The sequence below is a fragment of the Psammomys obesus genome, unplaced genomic scaffold, assembly GCF_907164565.1.
Source record: "Psammomys obesus unplaced genomic scaffold, mPsaObe1.curated_primary_1811, whole genome shotgun sequence".
In the NCBI taxonomy this organism is placed as follows: Eukaryota; Metazoa; Chordata; class Mammalia; order Rodentia; family Muridae; genus Psammomys; species Psammomys obesus.
The window spans coordinates 1,321,304-1,339,082 of record NW_026590405.1 but is presented as its reverse complement, the minus strand read 5'-3'; the positions used below and the strand labels follow the sequence as shown (position 1 = coordinate 1,339,082).

The 17,779-nt window shown below is 46.0% G+C and overlaps 1 protein-coding gene across 2 annotated transcripts in view; it reads left to right on the top strand.

Annotated features, from left to right (window-relative positions):
* The first annotated feature begins 884 nt into the window (after window positions 1–884).
* The window catches only part of Adarb1 (adenosine deaminase RNA specific B1), a 122,556-nt gene continuing 105,661 nt past the window's right edge, over window positions 885–17,779 (top strand). The window contains exon 1 of one of the 2 annotated variants that reach the window (XM_055607067.1): window positions 885–994. The gene's annotated coding sequence lies outside the window, so the exon portion shown is untranslated. The remainder of the gene's footprint in view (window positions 995–17,779) is intronic. The other variant, XM_055607064.1, reaches the window with a different exon arrangement.

Genomic DNA, 17,779 nt, shown 5'->3' with positions numbered 1-17,779 from the left:
GTGGACCTCTTCGGGCCCCCTTCTGGCATAGCACCCCAGGGTGAGATTGTCAGCTGGGAGGCCAAAGTGCGGACCACACCCTGGGCGCTCGACACAGTACTTACGTGCGTCCATCTTTTACTAGGCCTTTTTATTTTTAAACAAATGAGGAAACACAACAAGTAAACGAGATGTCCGGTACGCCTAAGAGGTGGGGGAGCCTTAACTTGACCCTGGCGTCTAGGTTAAGAAAACAGACTACCATTTCTAGTGACCAACCCTGGACACACTGCTTCACAAAAAGTCACGTCCCTGGTTCTCTCCCTACCTATTTTCAACGTCTACTGAGGTGGGTGTGACCAGGGACATCTCTGAAAACTAGAGGAAGGGCCAGGGATGACTCCCGCGGTACCACGCACAGAGTCCAGTGGGTCCTCAGGCGGGCAGTCACAGTCGCACTTCAGTGGCTCCTCTCCGAGGCTCCTGCCCACTTCCAGCTTCCACAGGATCTCCAGGGTCCTTGGCCCCCACCAGTCCCCTCGGTTCCCATCCGAGGCTCCCGCCCGCTCGGGTCTCCTCAGTGCGAGTTCGAGAATCCCGCCTCCGCCGATCTTGTCAGTGCGTGTCCGAGGCTCGCTTCCCCTTCGAGTCTCCTTAGCGACACAGGACCCGTCTCGGTTCTAACCACTAGTCCTCGCCGTTCCCGCCGCGGGCGAGCCGGGACACCGGCTCGGGCCAGGGGGCGCGGGCGCGCGCGCGTCGGCGTCGGGCTCTGGCTCCGCCCCTGCATGCGCGCGCGCGCGCGGCTGCGGCGGCCGGGGCGGGGCGAGCAGAGGGGGCGGAGCCGCCGGCGCCGAGGCTGAGGCAGAGGCTGAGGCAGCAGCTGAGGCTGAGGTAGCCGAGGCTGAAGCGGCGGCGGCGAGGGGCTCCTGGCCGGGGCCGCGGGGGGCCAGCCGAGCCCGCCGCAGCGCCCACCCCCCGACGCCGGCGGCCCGCGGGCGCAGCGTGACCCGAGGTAAGGCGGCGGGGACGCGGGCGGCCGCGTTTATGTAAGCGCGGGGCAGGTGGCTGAGGCCGCGCAGCGCCGGCGGCCGTGGAGCCGACCACCGACCCCGGACCCCGTAGACCCCGGCCCGGGCCCGCGGCGGGCTGCGGGGTTGCTGGCGCATCCCGGGCGGCGCGCTGAGGGCGGGCCGCGGTCCTCCTGGATGCGCTGCGCTGCGGGAGGAGGCTGCGCCCAGGACGGCTTGTCCGCGTGGGATGCGTTGCGCCGCGGCGAGCCGAGAGTGCGCCTCTCGGACAGTAGGCTGTGCCCGCCCAGGGGACCCTGTACTCCGGGGTGGGGACCTGTGCCCGTCCGAGAGGAGACTGCGCCCGGGGAGGACAGCCGTGTGCCCGGGCGCAGGGGACCTGTGCCCCGGGTGAGGATCCTGTACCCCGGGAGGGGACCTTTGCCCAACAGAGGGGAGGCTGCGCCCCGGGAGGGGAGCCCTGTACCCTGCAGAGGGCAAGCTGCGCCCGGGCCATGGGGACCTTGCATTCTAGGGAAGGGACCTCTGCCTAGTAGGGAGGAGGCTGCGCTCGGAGAGGAGACACCCTGTGTCACTCCGAAGCTGCGTCCGGGGATGGGGACCCTGTGCCCTGCAGAAGGGACCATGTGCTTGGCAGAGGGGAGGCTGTGTCCTGAAGAGGGGACCCGTGCCCAGCAGAAGGGGAAGGGGCTAAGGCCGGGGGTGGGAGCCCTGTGCTGGGAGTAGGGGAGGCTGCACCAGGGGATGGGGACTTTGTGCCCTGCAGAAGGGACCATGTGCTCCGCCCGGAGGAAGGGGACGAAGTGCCCCGCAGAGGTGAGAATGCGTCACCGGGAGGGAATCCTGTGCCCTGCGGAGAGTACTCTGTGCTCCGAGGAGGGGAGACCCTCACCCTACACCCCACAGAAGGGAGGCTGCGCCCTGTGGAGAGCACTTCGTGTCCTGCAGAGGAGACACTGCGCTCCCACGGAGTGGACACCGTGACCCCGGTAAGGGAGGCTTCTTTGGTGGTCCGCGTCCCTCCCGAGGGCTCAGAGTCTACGTGGGGTGCCGTGCGCCCGGGTGACGAAGTTCCGAGTGCCCCGAGTGCCCGGCGCGTCTTCTGCTGTGGGAGCCATCTGGGACATTAGTGGCTGGAGGTGAATTTTGACGCGCTCGCATAAGGCAGCAGGAAAATTCACTGTGTGGAGTCTATAAGGAGGGAAGATGTCAGATGGGGCTCTGGACGCTAGACTGTAGTGACGCCGGAGTCGGCCTGTCGAGGACCAGAAATGTGTTCCGTTAGGGATTTATGAGGGGGTTATCCGCTCCGGAGTGCCTGGTGGAGGTTAATGTTTTCGCTAGCAGGTTTGGATTGTTACTTCTGATGAGGGCTTTTTCTTCTTTTGAAAACGCTTATTGCGTTCCATTTTGGAAGAATAAGGAAAAGTGGCCTGACAGCAAACTTGCTTGCTTATCTATCTATCTATCTATCTATCTATCTATCTATCTATCTATCTATACTTCAGTTGCTGTAATTAAGATGATCAAACAGTAGTTTACTGTGTTAATCCTCTTTGTTCCTTTGAAAGGAAGCTGCATTTTCCAAAACTGTTTGTAAAAGCCAACTCTTTCTTCCTTTCTCGGAGATGAAGCCTCTTTACCCTTTTTGCTTGAGAGGGTTCCCTGGAGGGAAAAGAGAAGAAAACGGAGGCAGAAGGTTGATTGGTACAGCTCCTTTTGGAACGAGAGAATTAATGCTCCCTTGGGTTCCTTCAGGTTCCTCCAAGGGACAGATTCACAGCGTGGGCACCTCACAACAGGGGCTTGATAAATATTGGATGAGACACACTGGGCTGGGTGTTTTGATCTCACAGTGGTGGAGAGGTGGAATTCACAGGCTTTGAAAGGAATGTGTTCTCCATGCCTGTTAGATGTCAAGGGGTTTCAGAAACTGGGCACATTCAGTTACTTCTACGTCAGCTGTGAAACTCCAGTAGGAAGGCGCAAAGGAGACCTTTGTGCAAGGACACTGTTGAAGAGAGAAATTAATGACGTGTATCTTCCATGATGTGTTCATTCAGTCATTGCTGGTAGGCCAACTCAGGGAGATTAGCTACCAAGAAATAACATCATGCCCAAAACACATCTTGGCTCATAGGCAAATGCATTTCTTTCTAAGTTTATGTGTGTAAAGCATTTAAACTGTCTTAGAATAATAATAATAATAAAAAAAGCCTTTAAACCCATCTTGTCCAGTGAATGAACAGTCTCCAACTGGTCATGTGCTAGACCTTCCCCTCTGGAATTACAGTGCTGAACTCTACAAGCACAGTGCAAAAGCCCACGGGCAGTTTGTCTTCTTAATCACTTTAATAGTATTGACATTTTAAGATAAAATTAGAATACTTTCAAAAGTATAAAGCTTTTGCTTGTAGGTTTAAAAACTTAAGTATGCATATAATACATTCAGGAAGGCAAGCAGTGCCTGCATACATAAAACGCTTAAAAAGGCACACAGAATAGGCTCATCTTCATTGGTCTCTGTACCCTACTGCTCATTTATTTCCAGATGTTACTATGTATGGGTTGTACATTGTCTCAGCAGTGGTCAAAATATGTTATGTAGCTGTAGATGTATTTTAATATAGTTTCTTTTTTTCTGGTACTGGGGAGTGAACCAAGAATAAGAGCACATGTTAAGCAAGTGCTAGCATGAGGTATATCTCAGCTTTGAGAAATAGTCTCACCAAGTTGCCTGAACTCACTCTGTATGTTGGTAGGCCTTGACTTTTTAATTCTCTTGTCTTAGGCTTCCAAGTATCTGGAATTATGGACCTGTACCACCAGGCTCAACTTTAAAAATGCAGTGTTTTAACGTTTCCCTTAACAGTGTAATCCCTTAGCAGGATTCTTATTGATATAAGGGCACAAAGAAGACCTGCTCATAATTTTTAATCCAAATTTCCTTCATCAGTAAGTTGAGTTTAAGAACTGGATTTTATTGCCTTGAGTGCTGGGATTAGCCGTGTAAATACACAGGACCAGAGAATATTGTTTAAATAGCTAGAGGTTATCTACTTTTGGCGATTGTAGTCAATGAAATTACACAATCATTAGGGAAATGGTCAAGCTTAGTATGAAAGCTTGGAGAGGGCCAATTATTATTATTTTTTAAGACAGGGTTTCTTTGTGTAGCATTGGCTGTCCTGGATTCCCTTTGTAGACCAGGCTGGCCTCGAATTCACAGCGATCCTCTTGCCTCTGCCTCCCTGAGTGCTGGGATCATAGGTGTATGCCACCCCCACCCCCACCCCCCCGCGGCTTGGAAAGGGTCAGTTCTATTGGAAAACATGACAATTTTCTGTGTTAACTTTCTAACATGAATTTCCAAGCCCACAGTTTGGTGTGAGGTAAATAGTTGTGCCTAAAAACCTGTATTTAATATGTTCATAGTATATGAACTAGAACAAATCAGTAACAACAATTTCACTTAAAAATTATCCACTAAATCAGTGGTTCTCAACCTTCCTAATGCTTGAGACCCTTTAATACAGTTCCTCATGTTGTGGTGACCCGCAACCATAAAATTATTTTTGTTGCTATTTCAAACTGTAATTTTGCTGCTGTTATGAATCATAATGTAAATATATGATGTGCAGGATATCTAATATTTGACCCCTGTGAAAGGGTTGACCCCCAGGTTGAGAATTGCTGCACTAGATTAATCAAGATGTTTTCCTTATTCATTAGTGACTGTCTTTCTCAAGGTATATGTTTTGTTTGGAGCATGGATGAAGAAGGTACAGTGGCCAGGCCAGCAGATATTTTTACCTTGCCTTCCACTGCAATTAGGACTGTTTATATCAAGTTGATGTTACTTGCTTTTAAACAATTTGGTAATACTGCCTGCTGTTCTTTCCGGTTTTTATACTAATGTGGTGCTCTAGGAATTTGTATGCCAATGACTTTGGTTTCAGGCATGACAGGTTGAGTTCAGATGAAGCAGGAAGGGAATGAAAGTAGCTTGAAGGTACCTGGTGTTTATGTTGAAAAAAATGGTGGAGTGGAAGCTGTTGGCTCTAGATCAGTGATTTTCAAACCGATGCTGTTTCTTTCTCATCAGTAGTACTTGTGTTCCAGGTTCTGTTCTAATGAACCTGATGAGGCTAGTTTTCCCCACCTGGAGTGGGAAAACGGGAAGCATTCCTAATGTCTGTGCATCCTGAAGGGCAAAGGAAGAAAGGGTAGGTGGAAGGAGACAGAATAGGTGTTTAAGAAGTGTGGTGATGTGTTTGGTTACAGCCTGATGCAGCCTTCCAGGCAGAGGGGACTCTGGGGTAAAGGCCTTGACATGAGTTGTTAACATCAGAGAGCCATTGTGGCTAGGGAGGGAGAGAGAGTGGCAGGAAATGAGGTTGGAGAGGTTGGGGAGGGCTGCTTCTTGCTGGAGTGTAGAGGCTGTGGTGAGGGATTTAAAATTTAATCCCAGAGTGATGGGAGGTCTTAGGAGGGTTGGCCTGCCTGCTCTTCCCCCTCCCCCTTTTCCTTTTAGAGAGTTTTAGACATGATAGGGAAGGACATGATCTGGTTACCTTCTGGCTTGTGGGTTTTTGGGAGCTTGTCATGTGCCAGGCTGTTTCAGAATACTTCATGTTTGTCAGTTCAGCCAATTGACAGCAAAAGGTGAACATTATTACTGTTCAGTTTTTATTAATTTATTTTATTTTTATATGTCTATGGAGTGTAGACAATGTAGAGGTCAGAGGATAACTTCTCAGATTGTCAGTCCTGTGTGCAAGTACCTCAACCTGCTGAACCATCTCTCCAGTCTGTTACTGTTATTCCTATGTTACAGATGGGGGCTATCAAAGCAGAGAACTGTGAGGTGCTTGTTCTCAAGGTCACACAGTCAGTGGCACAGACAGATCCTCTCTGTAGCATGCTACATTCGTTTCCCTCACTCCATTGCTGCAGGCAGGAGCATCAGTGGAGACCAGTGAGAAAGCCCTGATAGAAGCCTGATCACCAGGCTGAGGCCCCAGCAAGAGGGAAAGGTGGATTGTCAATGTGTAAGATGCTTTGTCTGTGAGGTGCACCATTGTTTGTTTGGTTTTTTTTTATTCCTGACTGAAGAAGATGTACCAATTAGAGGATGGCAACACTTTCTTACCACTTAGCATTTATTTTCACTCAATGAAAGGACTGACTTTGAGCATAGACCATTACAGTGCTTTTGTGCTTTCATTAAAAAGAATACTGAAGTAATATTATCACAACAGGTTGTTTAGAATTGAGTCTTCTGACTTTTAACTTGGGGCAATGCCATATTGGTGGATGGTGTAGGAAGCCTGGGAAGGTTATATGTTTAGGGTAGGGATTAGGACTTGAGATTTGGAAAATGAATACTGAGACCTTGCTCAGTGATCATATCACACATTAGCCTGGGGGTCAGCATGCCACCACTTAGCTGTTTAATTTTTCTGTGCTTCAGTTTTTCATCTTTAGTTCAGGGAGACTAGAATTTGTGTCTTGTCCAGCTATGGTGGTGCATGCCTTCAATCCCAGCATGAAGGAGCCAGTTCTGGGTCAGGCAGGAGTACATAGTGAGATCCTGTCTCAAAAGCAACAGCAATAACAACAAAAATACATAAAAATAAAAAAAGGGAAAGGAAAGAATAAAAAAAACCATCTCAAATGGTTGTTGAGTCGATATGCTGAGCTAATGTAGAGGGCCTAGAATAGTACCTGACTAGCAGGATTTAAGAGAGTTTGCTTTGCTTACTGTTTTTATGATTAGTCATCTGAATGAGAGATTGGGATAGAAAGGAAAATTCAAGGTCAGGCTCTGGAAAAGGTCGGGCCACAAATGCAAAGTTAGTTGTCTTTTTTAGTATAGCTTCTGTTTCATATCATAGGCTGGACAGTGAGTGTGGATGCAGAGTAGCAGAAGTAGGTACTGGTAGGAACTCTTGACAAGGAGTCCATAGGGGAGGGGATGTTGGACTATGCTACTAAAGATGGCAAGCAGGAAGGTCCAGTGGTCAGGAATCCAGGACATGAATGCTTAGGTAGGGGACCTGGAAAATGTTTTCTTGGATTTAGGAGAGGCAGGCCATCAGTGACTTTAGTGGGGTTTTGGAGCATTGAGGAGAATGGACATTAAATGTGGATGGCTTTCTAAGGAAGTTTTATTTAAAGAGAGCCGACTGATGGAACTCAACCTGGGGGCAATGGTGTAGGCTCCTGTGTATTTTGTTTTGGGTAGTGATGGCAGGAACATTACAGAAGCAAGTCCTTAAGAAGGTTCCAGTGGCTGACAGAGAAAGGATGTTCAGCCCCATCAGGCAGGAAGCTTTACATTCAGTTCATTCAAAAGTATCTGGAAGACTTGCTAGCCTGGATTAGGAAGAACGGTGTGGGACTTAGAATACTGTTTTCACACCAGGTGTGGTAGTGCATGCCTTTAGTCCCAGCACTCAGGAGGTGGAGGCAGCAGATTACTGTGAGTGGATCACTGCCCTCCTGGTTTACAAAGGGAGTCTAGGACAGCCAAGGTTACACAGAGAAACCCTGTCTAGAAAAACAAAAACAAACAAACAAAAACCAAAACCAAGTCAAACAAAAAAACCTTTTTTACAAGTGGACATTCCTTGTGGCTTTTTTATGAGAGATTTGTATGAAATGGAACCTTTCTTTATTAAAACATTCCCTTGGGGCTGGAGCGATGGCTCGGGGGTTAAGAGCACACACTGCTTTTCTAAAGGTCCTGAGTTCAATTCCCAGCAACCGCATAGCGGTTCACAAACATCTGTAATGAGATCTGGTGCCCCCTTCTGGCCTGCAGGCATACATGCAGGCAGAATGCTGTATACGTAATAAATAAATAAATCTTTAAGAACAAAAACAAACAAACAAACAAAGTTCCCTTCTCTCTAAGGGTCCTCAGTGGAAGGAGGGCTATCATCCTTATTTACCAGATGTAGCCCTGATGAGAAGACCTGGCAATCTGAGGAAACACCAAGTTGCATTTGGAATGTCCCACAGCACCCGAGGAAGGTGACATCAAGGGTTCCAATACTTAAATTGATGTTCATCTTACTTAACCAAGCTCCCATTAGGTTGCTGACATGTGTTGCCGTAGTGGAAGGAGCCATATCATTGTCTAGTTGGAAATTTGAAGGTGGGGCAGGATAGGCATGTGGGGACAGGTGGGGCAGGCACTGCAAGGTTTTAAGCAGGGTCACAGCTTTCACATAGTGCAGGCCAAAGTTGTGGAGGTGGGGAAAGACACAAGACAGGAACTTTTTCTTGGTGTGGCTTCAGGAAGAAGAGATGAAGCAGAAAACACTAACTTCAGACTCAGTTTTTCCTACTATCCCCTTATCACATCATTCTCAGAGGGTGGCAAGATTTCACTGTGCAAGCATCTGTTCTAAACCAGACTATAGCAGGGTTCCTTGATCCAGTCCAGTTGGATGCTGTCTGTCTGTAGTATGGTAGGTCACTTAGGCTAAGGTCCCTGTCCTTAAGATGGCTTCTACTTCAGGCCCAGTTTTTTGTCTGGACTTCTGGAACTTCTTCAATTCCCAACAATCGCATGGTGGCTCACAACCATCTATAATAAGATCTGGTGTCCTCTTCTGACATACAGGCAGAACAGTATATACATAATAAGTAAATAAAGAAATGTAAAAAAAATAGTTATTTATTTTATGTACATTAGTGTTTGACTGAATGTATGTCTATCCCCTGGAACAGGAGTTACCAACATTTGTGAGCTGCCATGTGGGTGCTGGGAATTGAACCTGAGTCCTCTGGAAGAACAGTCAGTGCTCTTAACCGCTGAGCCATCTCTCCAGCTCTTATTAAGGGTATTTCTTATTAAGGGATTTAAAGTGCGTAAACATGTAAGCTATGAAGAAATCCCAGGTGAGTTCTATAAGGCTGCTACACATAGAACCTGACCTTGTGGTGCCTTGTAGCATGTGGGTGAGTTCTTGTTCAGCTTCCTATGAGCTGTCACATACTGACTTCTCTAGGAGCTCCAACTCTGTCTTTTAGCCACTGTCTCTCTGATGCCTGCCTGTTCATGGCATAAATGACTCTTGATAGCCTGTGTGGTAGTCCAGCTGGGTCTGTCTGTTTAGTCTTCCTGGTCTTCCACTCTTTAAAAATATTTTTATTAATTGTTTGAAATTTTGTGTCTTTGTTTCTTTGCTTTTGAGACAGTGTCTCACTATGCAGTTCAGGCTAGCCTTGAACTGAGAGAGCTACACCTGCCTCAGCCCCCTGAGTGCTGGGATTAAAGGTGTGTACCACATCCTAGTTAGGATTACTATTGTTGTGATGAAACACCATGACCAAAAGTAACTTGGGAAGGAAAGGGTTTATTTGGCTTTCACTTCCACATCATTATCCATCATCAAAGGAAGTCAGGGTGGGATCTCAAACAGGGCAGGAACCTGGAGGCAGGCGCTGAGGCAGAGGCCATCTGTTTACTGGCTTGCTCCCCTTGACTTGCTCAGCTTCCTTTCTTATAGAACCCAGGACCACCAGCTCAGAGATGGCCCCACCCACAATGGGCTGGGCCCTCCCCATCAATCACTAATGAAGAAAGTGCCCTACAGGCTTGCCTACATCCAGATCTTCTGGAGGCATTTCTTAATTGAGTCTTCTTCCTCTCTGATGACTCTAGTTTGTGTCAAGTTGACATAAAACTAACCACCATGCCTGTCTCATAGTCACCCCAACTCTGCCTTCTAACTTCTCCCAGATAATTCCCACCTATCTGTCCCCACCCCTTCTAACTTCTCGATCATCTCCTACACTTAAATAATTCATTGAGTCCAATTTGTGCTGATCATATATTGATACGTATGGGCCATTCACTGAGTGTGATTGACTTACTAGGGCCTCACCCTTTAAAAAAAAACAAAACTTGTCTCTAGAAGCCATTAACTATTAATGGCCTCTCAGGAGACTCCCTCTCTCTCTGTTTTAAAATTATTTTATTTTGTTTATTTTTATGACTAATATTTGTGTGTGTGCATGCGCACACATCTGAATGCCACACATCCTTAGAGATGAGGATGACTTTTGGGAATTGGTTCTCTGATTTCACTATGAGTTCTGTGGATTGAATTCAGGTTATCAAGGTGGTGTAGCAAGTACTTTCACCCTCCGAGCCCTCTCATCAGGCATTTCTTGGCTTCTTTACGTAGTATTCTCTCTTCTGTTCTGAAATGGCTCTTATTTGCTGTTTTGACAGGATAGATTAGAGAGTTGTTGGGGAAAGTGAAACTTCTATGGCCTCAGTTGGAGAGGGAGACAGGCACTGTTAGTAAAAATGAGTGTGTGTGTGTGTGAGAGAGAGAGAGAGAGAGAGAGAGAGAGAAAGAAAGAAAGAAAGAGAGAGGAGGGGGGAAAAGGAGAGGGAGAGGGGGAGAGAGGGAGGAAGGGAGGAAGGAAGAGAGAAACGGAACAGGGACTAAGAAGCTTTTGCAACTCTGAATGGTGCTGCTAAGGACCAGAAGAGTCTGGTAATCTTCAGTGGTGGACATCAGATTACCCACTAGTATATTATATATAGCATTTGTTTCTACTTATGTAGTTTTTGAAATACATCACATGCCTGGTGGTGGTGGCACATGCCTTTAGTCCTAGCACTCAGGAGACAGAGGCAGGAGACAGAGGCAGGCAGCTCTCTCTGAGTTGGAGGCCAGCCTGGTCTACAGAGGGAATTCCAGGATGGGCTACACAGAGAAACCCTGATTCAAGGGAAAAAACAAACAAACTAAGTAAAAACAAATAAACGAAAGCAAAGAGAAATATCACATGTTGTCTGTAAGTCACAGACTTTGTAGATTTTGAATTGGTGGAACTGGTGCTGCTCAGGGAGATCAGATCATTGCACTTAGGTCATTACTCCTTACAGTGGTTCCTTGTAGGAGATCCCGTGGATGATATTTTTCAGATCAATCATGAAACTAATGCACGAAGAGGCTCAGTGACTTCTCGAGGAGGCTGGATGTTATTTAGACAACAGTTCCTTAGCTCTTGTGTGTCATGCATGGTTAGTCTTGTCTGGTCCTCATGCCAGTCCTGGGAGGGCACTGTTCCGTGGGACTGCCTCCACCCCTTTTCATTGCTGAGAACTTGCTCTCAGGGCTTACCTGAGTGGCTGCCTGCCCACTTTCCCTTTTTCCACTATGTGTCCTCTCAGTTTGTTCTTGACTAGCAACCAAATTTGAGCCCATAATACGAGGCACATAACGTCATTCTCCTGCTTGAAATCCTGCACCTGTTCTAACTTAGGTGCTCCCAGCAATCCCTTCTGTCTCTTACTGCAGTCTGCCCTTAGCTTCTTGCCAGCTCTCACATCTTTTTGCACACATTCATATAAACATGCTCTGTCACTCCTCTGGCTATTTACCTTCATCACCTACCCCTTCCTCCCTCCTTTGATTCACATAAAACTACCTGGCAGGAATGGGAGCCCTGGAAGGCGGGATTGTTCCTCTAACTGTCCTGAGGTCCAGAACAATAGCTGGCAGATGGCAGGTACTTTTAAATCCTTGCTGAATGAGGCAGTGATTTTTTTTCTTATTCTTTCTGTAGGTGGTAAGTGATAGAGCTTGAATTAAGGAAGTTTGTCTGCCTCTGCAAACGTATGCTTTTCTGCCTTACACACTGTCCCCCACACCCTACTGTACTTGCTGAATCAGTCATATATTTATGCCCATATGTCTATGTTATCTCCAGACTTCCTTGCTTTTCTTTGTAGAATAGAAACATTTACAAAACACTCAAAATTGTTATAAAATCACAAAGTACAATATAGTAAATTAATCTGTTGAAAACAGGGTGCTCACATCCTGAAAAAAAAAAAAGTTGTGCCTCAACAACATCATCGTACACTCTTGGGCGGCACGTAGTTGAAATGCATTCCCTTCAGTGATAACAGCATTTCGGATGCTCTGGGAGGTTTTAGAAAAAAGCAGCCAGACAGAATGAAAAATCCATGTGATTCAACTGTGGAGGCTTACAGGAATTAAAACTGGAGAAAGTATAGCTTATCAGCTACTTGGTGGAGAACCAAGCAGGAGACTGCTCCAGAATTCAGGGACTTGGCGTGAATAATCCCAGCTTGGTTCTGAATCTGCCCGCAGCTTTGTCGAATGTGAAATGAAGGTGCTGAAGTGGTGGCTTCTAAGGTTCATTCCCCGCTAGGGACCTGTGTTAGTGGCAAGTATGGTTAACAGTACATACCATGCCCCTCATGGCCTGGCTGCTAAGGTCCTTGCAGGGCTGGCACCTGCATGCAGGTGTCAATGACTGTTGAAGGGGTGCAGTGTTGCAAGAGGGGTCTGAGGAGTTGAACAGGTTTGGAGCAAGATTGAAGGAGGTGAAGTAAGGAACCCTGTTTGTGTGGAAATAGGAGACCTCAGCGAGTCAGAGTTGCTCAACCCTTTTGCATTTCATTTGGTACAAAGGGACTAGGTTGTCTGTTGTCTTGAACTTAGAAGTTCTGTGAGTTTGGAGTTCATCATGTCTGATAAAGATAATCAATTAAGATTTAATTGCCCTTTCTTCTAACATTATGAAGTTGTCAGCACATCTACCAATTGGTTTAGAAAACAGATCAGAAAGTCTCGCAAGTTTGCGATGCCTTTGCTTATGGGCAGTGCACATAAATACAGGCTTTTTGTTGTTGTTAAAAAGTACAACCCAAGCATACTAACCTCATGATGGCTGGCTTACTTTGGGCTAGTTAGTTATTTTGAGAAAAGGGATTTATTCAAGGATGTTAGGGAGCCTGACCTCAGAGCCCTTCCAATCTGATGCCTCTTAAGCTTCATGTATCTTTCTCTGTACCAGGCACCTGCTTCCTCAGATTTTTCTCTCCTGAGGTGGAATCTTGTGAAAGATCCCAGATTGGCAGAGCCTACCACCTGTGTGTACCCCAGCTGCATGAGAGCAGATAGAATTCTGTTTGCTGCCCCAGAAAAAGGACACTCATTACCTGGGTGGCCTCTGATATGACCACTCCCTCCCAAAACACACATCTCACACAAGAATGGGAGAAAGCCCTTACTATTAATCTACACATGTTCTAGGCCTGAGTACACATGGTCTGAAACCTATCTGTATGAAGGTAAAGGCCCCAAGAGACTCATGTAGTTGGTCACAGTTCAAGGTGCAGTGACCTGATTGTTCAGGTCCATACTATTTGTAGATAGTAAGAAAATTAGTTACATCAAATGTAAGTTTCTTAGTCTCCATGAATACAGATTGATTTCTTTCTGAGGAAATATCCACCCAAAATAACAATACAACCAAATTGTTATTCTGAAACTGAATTTATCATTTTGTATTTGGGTTTATTAACTTTTTTTCTATGTAACATAGTGTTCTCTTTTGGAATTATTTTTTCTTTCCTAATACATTGAAAATTCATTTTCATTAAAATGCTATCTAAACTTTTACAGAGACTCATGCAACAAATTTTTGTTATTTAATTTCCCAGTTCCAAGAAGGTAGTGGCATAATCAGTGAATGGTAAGTAATTGGTGCAGTTAAAAGCTAGTTTGGGGAGTTGAAGCTGCATCTCTGTTCCATAAGATGTGGAATTGAGAGGAATGAATCATAAGAGTTTCAGAGCTACAGTTGGGATCACAGAGTTCAACCTAGATTTCACCATTGCTGAAACCCTGTGGAAAAAAATTGGCTTGAATAACATCTCCATTGGCTTTTGGAAGGGCTCCGAGGAAAACCTCTGTCTGGATTCTGCTAACCAGCTGTCCTTTGGCATTTATGCCATAGAGCTACCCGGAACTGAGACATTGGCCTATACTCTTGGGATTTTCCCCTCTGTATTTCTTGGTACCTCATAGTAGATGATTATCGCCCACATGCAGATGCCTGCATGACATATTGATCATTTCACAAAAAAGCTTTCTGTTCTTTAATTTCATCCCTCTAGTGAAACTGTATAAGGACAATGCTTATATTTCCACAGAGAAAGCTGGTGCTGTGTAACCTGCAGGGCAGTACCAAATGTTTGCCTCTTGTGCATGCCTCACATGTAGTACCTGCTCTGCTTGCCTGAAGTTTGTCCTGTGTTGATCAGCTGTGGGTACACATGGGATGGGCATGAAAGGCACACTCTTAGTGGGCTTAGGTTTGTTTATTATTGAAGATTCTGGAGCACAGGGAGGTTTTCCTTTTTCTTAGCAGTTTTTTTTAAATAACTTTTTAAAAGATTTATTTATTTATTATGTATACAGTGCTCTGCCTGCATATGTGCCTGCATTAGATCAGAAGAGGGCATTAGATCACAATATAGAAGGTTGTGAGCCACTATGTGGTTGATGGGAATTGAACTCAGGACCTCTGGAAAAGCAGTCAGTGCTCTTAACCTCTGAGTCATTTCTCCTTCCCTCAGCAGCAGTTTTAAGCATAGGGATCAACTGGACTGTGCTGGCTGTGTGTGAAGACAGGTCAGGGCCTCACTGCTCACACAAAAGGTCAGCCCTATACTTGTCACAGTCCATCCAAGAAATGATCCAGGAATTTTCTTGATCTTATTGACTGCTGCAAGAAGCAATGCATAATGCAAACAGGATAAAAGTATGTCTGAAGGTTAATTTTCAGAGTGCTCTAGGAAGATGAGGCAGGAAACAAAATTGCTTATTTTAGTTCAGAGATTTTCTTGCAGGTCTGGGTTGTGGTAATATCACCATGGTCTGCTTTTGGAGCTTTCTTCTTGCCCTGAGTGCCCCCCCCCCCATTTCTGTTTTCAGTTATTGCTACTGCAGCCCTTGCCATAGGCTGTGTGTGTGCAGTCTCTGGTGTCCTTTTTCCCCGACCCTTCATTTGAACAGGTCCTAGGTAGACTTCTGTGCATGGGGTAAGGTCTCTTACATGTATCTAAGGCTCATCTACCTTGCAGTCTTGCAGTGGTCTGCTCTTTTGCGGTGTGGGTGTAACATACCCACACCCTTGTTATCCCTTACCAGAGATGAGCTTTAGGCTGTTTTCTGCTTTGTGACTATTATAAATGATGCTACTTCAAACATTAGTAAAATGTCTTTGTGTGGACCTGTTTTTCTATTTCTGTCAGATGGATGTTTTTTCATTGATGTCTACTGAGGATTTCCATACACTATGTACTTTGGTTGTTTCCTGGATAAATTATCTTGACCATAATGTTGAACAAAAGCTATGTAGGTTTCTTAAAATGGCAGTCTTATGTCAGATTCTTAGCTGTATTTGTGTATACGTGTTTTCCTTATCAGAAGAGAAAATTACCAGTACTTCTTGAGCTGTGGAATCCACTCAATAAAACCTACATTCAGCCTATAAAACCACATAGGTGCTTACCTTTGATCTAGCATCACTTCTAGGAATCTCCCTTAAGACCCATCTCCAATAATGTGAAAATATGTGCAGCGTGACCTAGGTAGTCATACATGAGAGGCTTGAAGAGCGGGACCATCTCTGTGGACCATCTTGCAGCAGTTTCCAGGATGTGCTGAATATGAATGCTTGGTGAACTTCCTTCATGCGGGAAACACATGCCAGCAAGATGTTTGTACAAGAAGTGGGAATGGAGGGGTATGGTCACATCAGGATGTAGAAGTGATAGAAAAAAGGGGGGGATGGGGCCAATGCACTGCCACAGTATACCTTTGGTACAGCCTGACACTTGGAGACACAGACACTTCATGTACTCAGAATGAAGTAGATAATTAGGATACATGGTGACCCAAGTAGAGCAGACTGAGGGGGAAAAAAAGTGTATTGCCTGGATTCTTTAAAGGTAAAGCTAGAAGAACAAATGAAATGCTGTCCTGTCCTGGTAGATTTGTTTCTCAAGGGCCAAGGGCTAACTGTGAGGCTGTACTATGTGCATATGATGTTGAACATGGGTAGATCATAGTAGATAATAGAAGCTCAAGGAGGTTTTAGATAAGGACAGGAAGGGCTGAAATTGGGTGCTTTATTGGAGTTGGGTGTCCTCTGGGAAGGCCCAGAAGCAATGTCTCCCAGTATCAGTGAGTACACCCACATACCCTGTGATGTTGCCATCAGAAGATGTCTGTTGGTGCTAGGAAGATAGGAAAGGCTCAGGTGCCAACCTGAAGGAGCCCCTGTGAACAAAGGAAGGGAATAATGATTAATTAGCTCATAGCATGAAGTGCAGGTCACTCTCCACTGCTATATCAGCTGACCAGATAAGCATGCAAACATGGGAGAACAGACAGCTCTTCCTCATGGAAGAATGCCAGTCAGTGTAGAAGGAACAAGGGCCCCAAGGCCAAGATAGGCAAATACCATGGTCACGGTGTTGTGGGCAGGGGTGTCCCAGGATTGGGGCTCCAGAGTTTGGTGGGTAGGGTTGAGGAGAAAAGGGATATTTGCCTTGTAACAGAGCGACTTTACCCCAAGTTGTTTATTTATTAAAAAGGAAAAAGTAGTAACTTTAGAATGGAGAAAGGCAACAGATAGCACCCTACCAGGGTTGACTTGCAGTGAGCCTGCCTACTTGGTACACTCTTCTAGTGTCCCTGCACAAACAGGTTCACCCTCTAATAAGAGGGAGCTTGGACTGCTCCATCTGGGTCACCTGTCAGTGCTCTGGTTCTGCTCTTACAAAGTATGCAGTTTAGAAGAGGAAGGCTGGGGACCCTGGCCTTGTGCTTAGAGGGCATAGAGGAGCCATAGCAGTGAGACACAGGTAGAGTGCTGGGAGGGAGTCTGGAGAACCAGGGTTAGTGGGAACCTGTTGCCTGTGGGTAAAGTCTATGGTGTGGCTAATGGTACCACACCAGAGTTCATTTCCCAGTCACACAGTTTCCTACCCAGTCTTTCCAGTGTTCACAGCCCACAAACTTGTGCTTAGGCTTTAGGGGGAAGCGAGGTGAAGGGCTTATGTACCCTCTGTATGTTTTTTCAATCTTCCTATAAATCTAAAATTCAAAATTAAAAGTTTAGAAAGAAAGCACAGGGAGAACACATCTGAAACAATGCTGATGTAAAGGTGGTCAGTGTGTAGGAGAAGTCGGCCCCTGCCTCATGTTGATGGTTCGGGCCCCTCTGGTGCTGAGAGGGGCTCAGGTCACTTTCAGTAGGACATCTTCATTCCTCCTGGAAACCCTGGTCATCTCTAGCTGCAGTGTACAGCACGCTTTGCAGATGTCCCTCCATATATGGGTGGGTGCTGGTTCTCAAGGGCAGAGCTGCTCCTCTCCGGCCACCAGAAAAAGTGAGCACGCAGCTCTGACCTAAATACTAGAGGTGTTATTGAGTATTTGCTTCCCAATGTGGATGAGTGTTTTCTACCTTAGCTTCCTGCCTTCCTTGATCTTTGGTTTTGATTTCCTTCCCTTCCTTTCCTTCCTTCCTTCCTTCCTTCCTTCCTTCCTTCCTTCCTTCCTTCCTTATCAAAAAAGATTTTTTAACGTAGTTAAATGTGTCTGTCTTTTCCTTTATGTATTTTGGGCATTATATTTTTTCTCTACTATTATTCATTTTCTTCTAGTAGTTATTTTGCCTTTCACATTTAGCTGATGCATATGAAATTAATTTTTTTGTTGCTTGAGATCTGCCTAATATGTTGGCCTCCATTTTTAAAAAAAACTGTTTATTGAGTTTCACATCATGCACCCCAGTTCCACTCATCTTCCTGTCCTCATGTATCTGCCCTCCACCCTTGCAACCTCCCGCACAAAATAAAACACACACACACACACACACACACACACACACACACACACACACACACA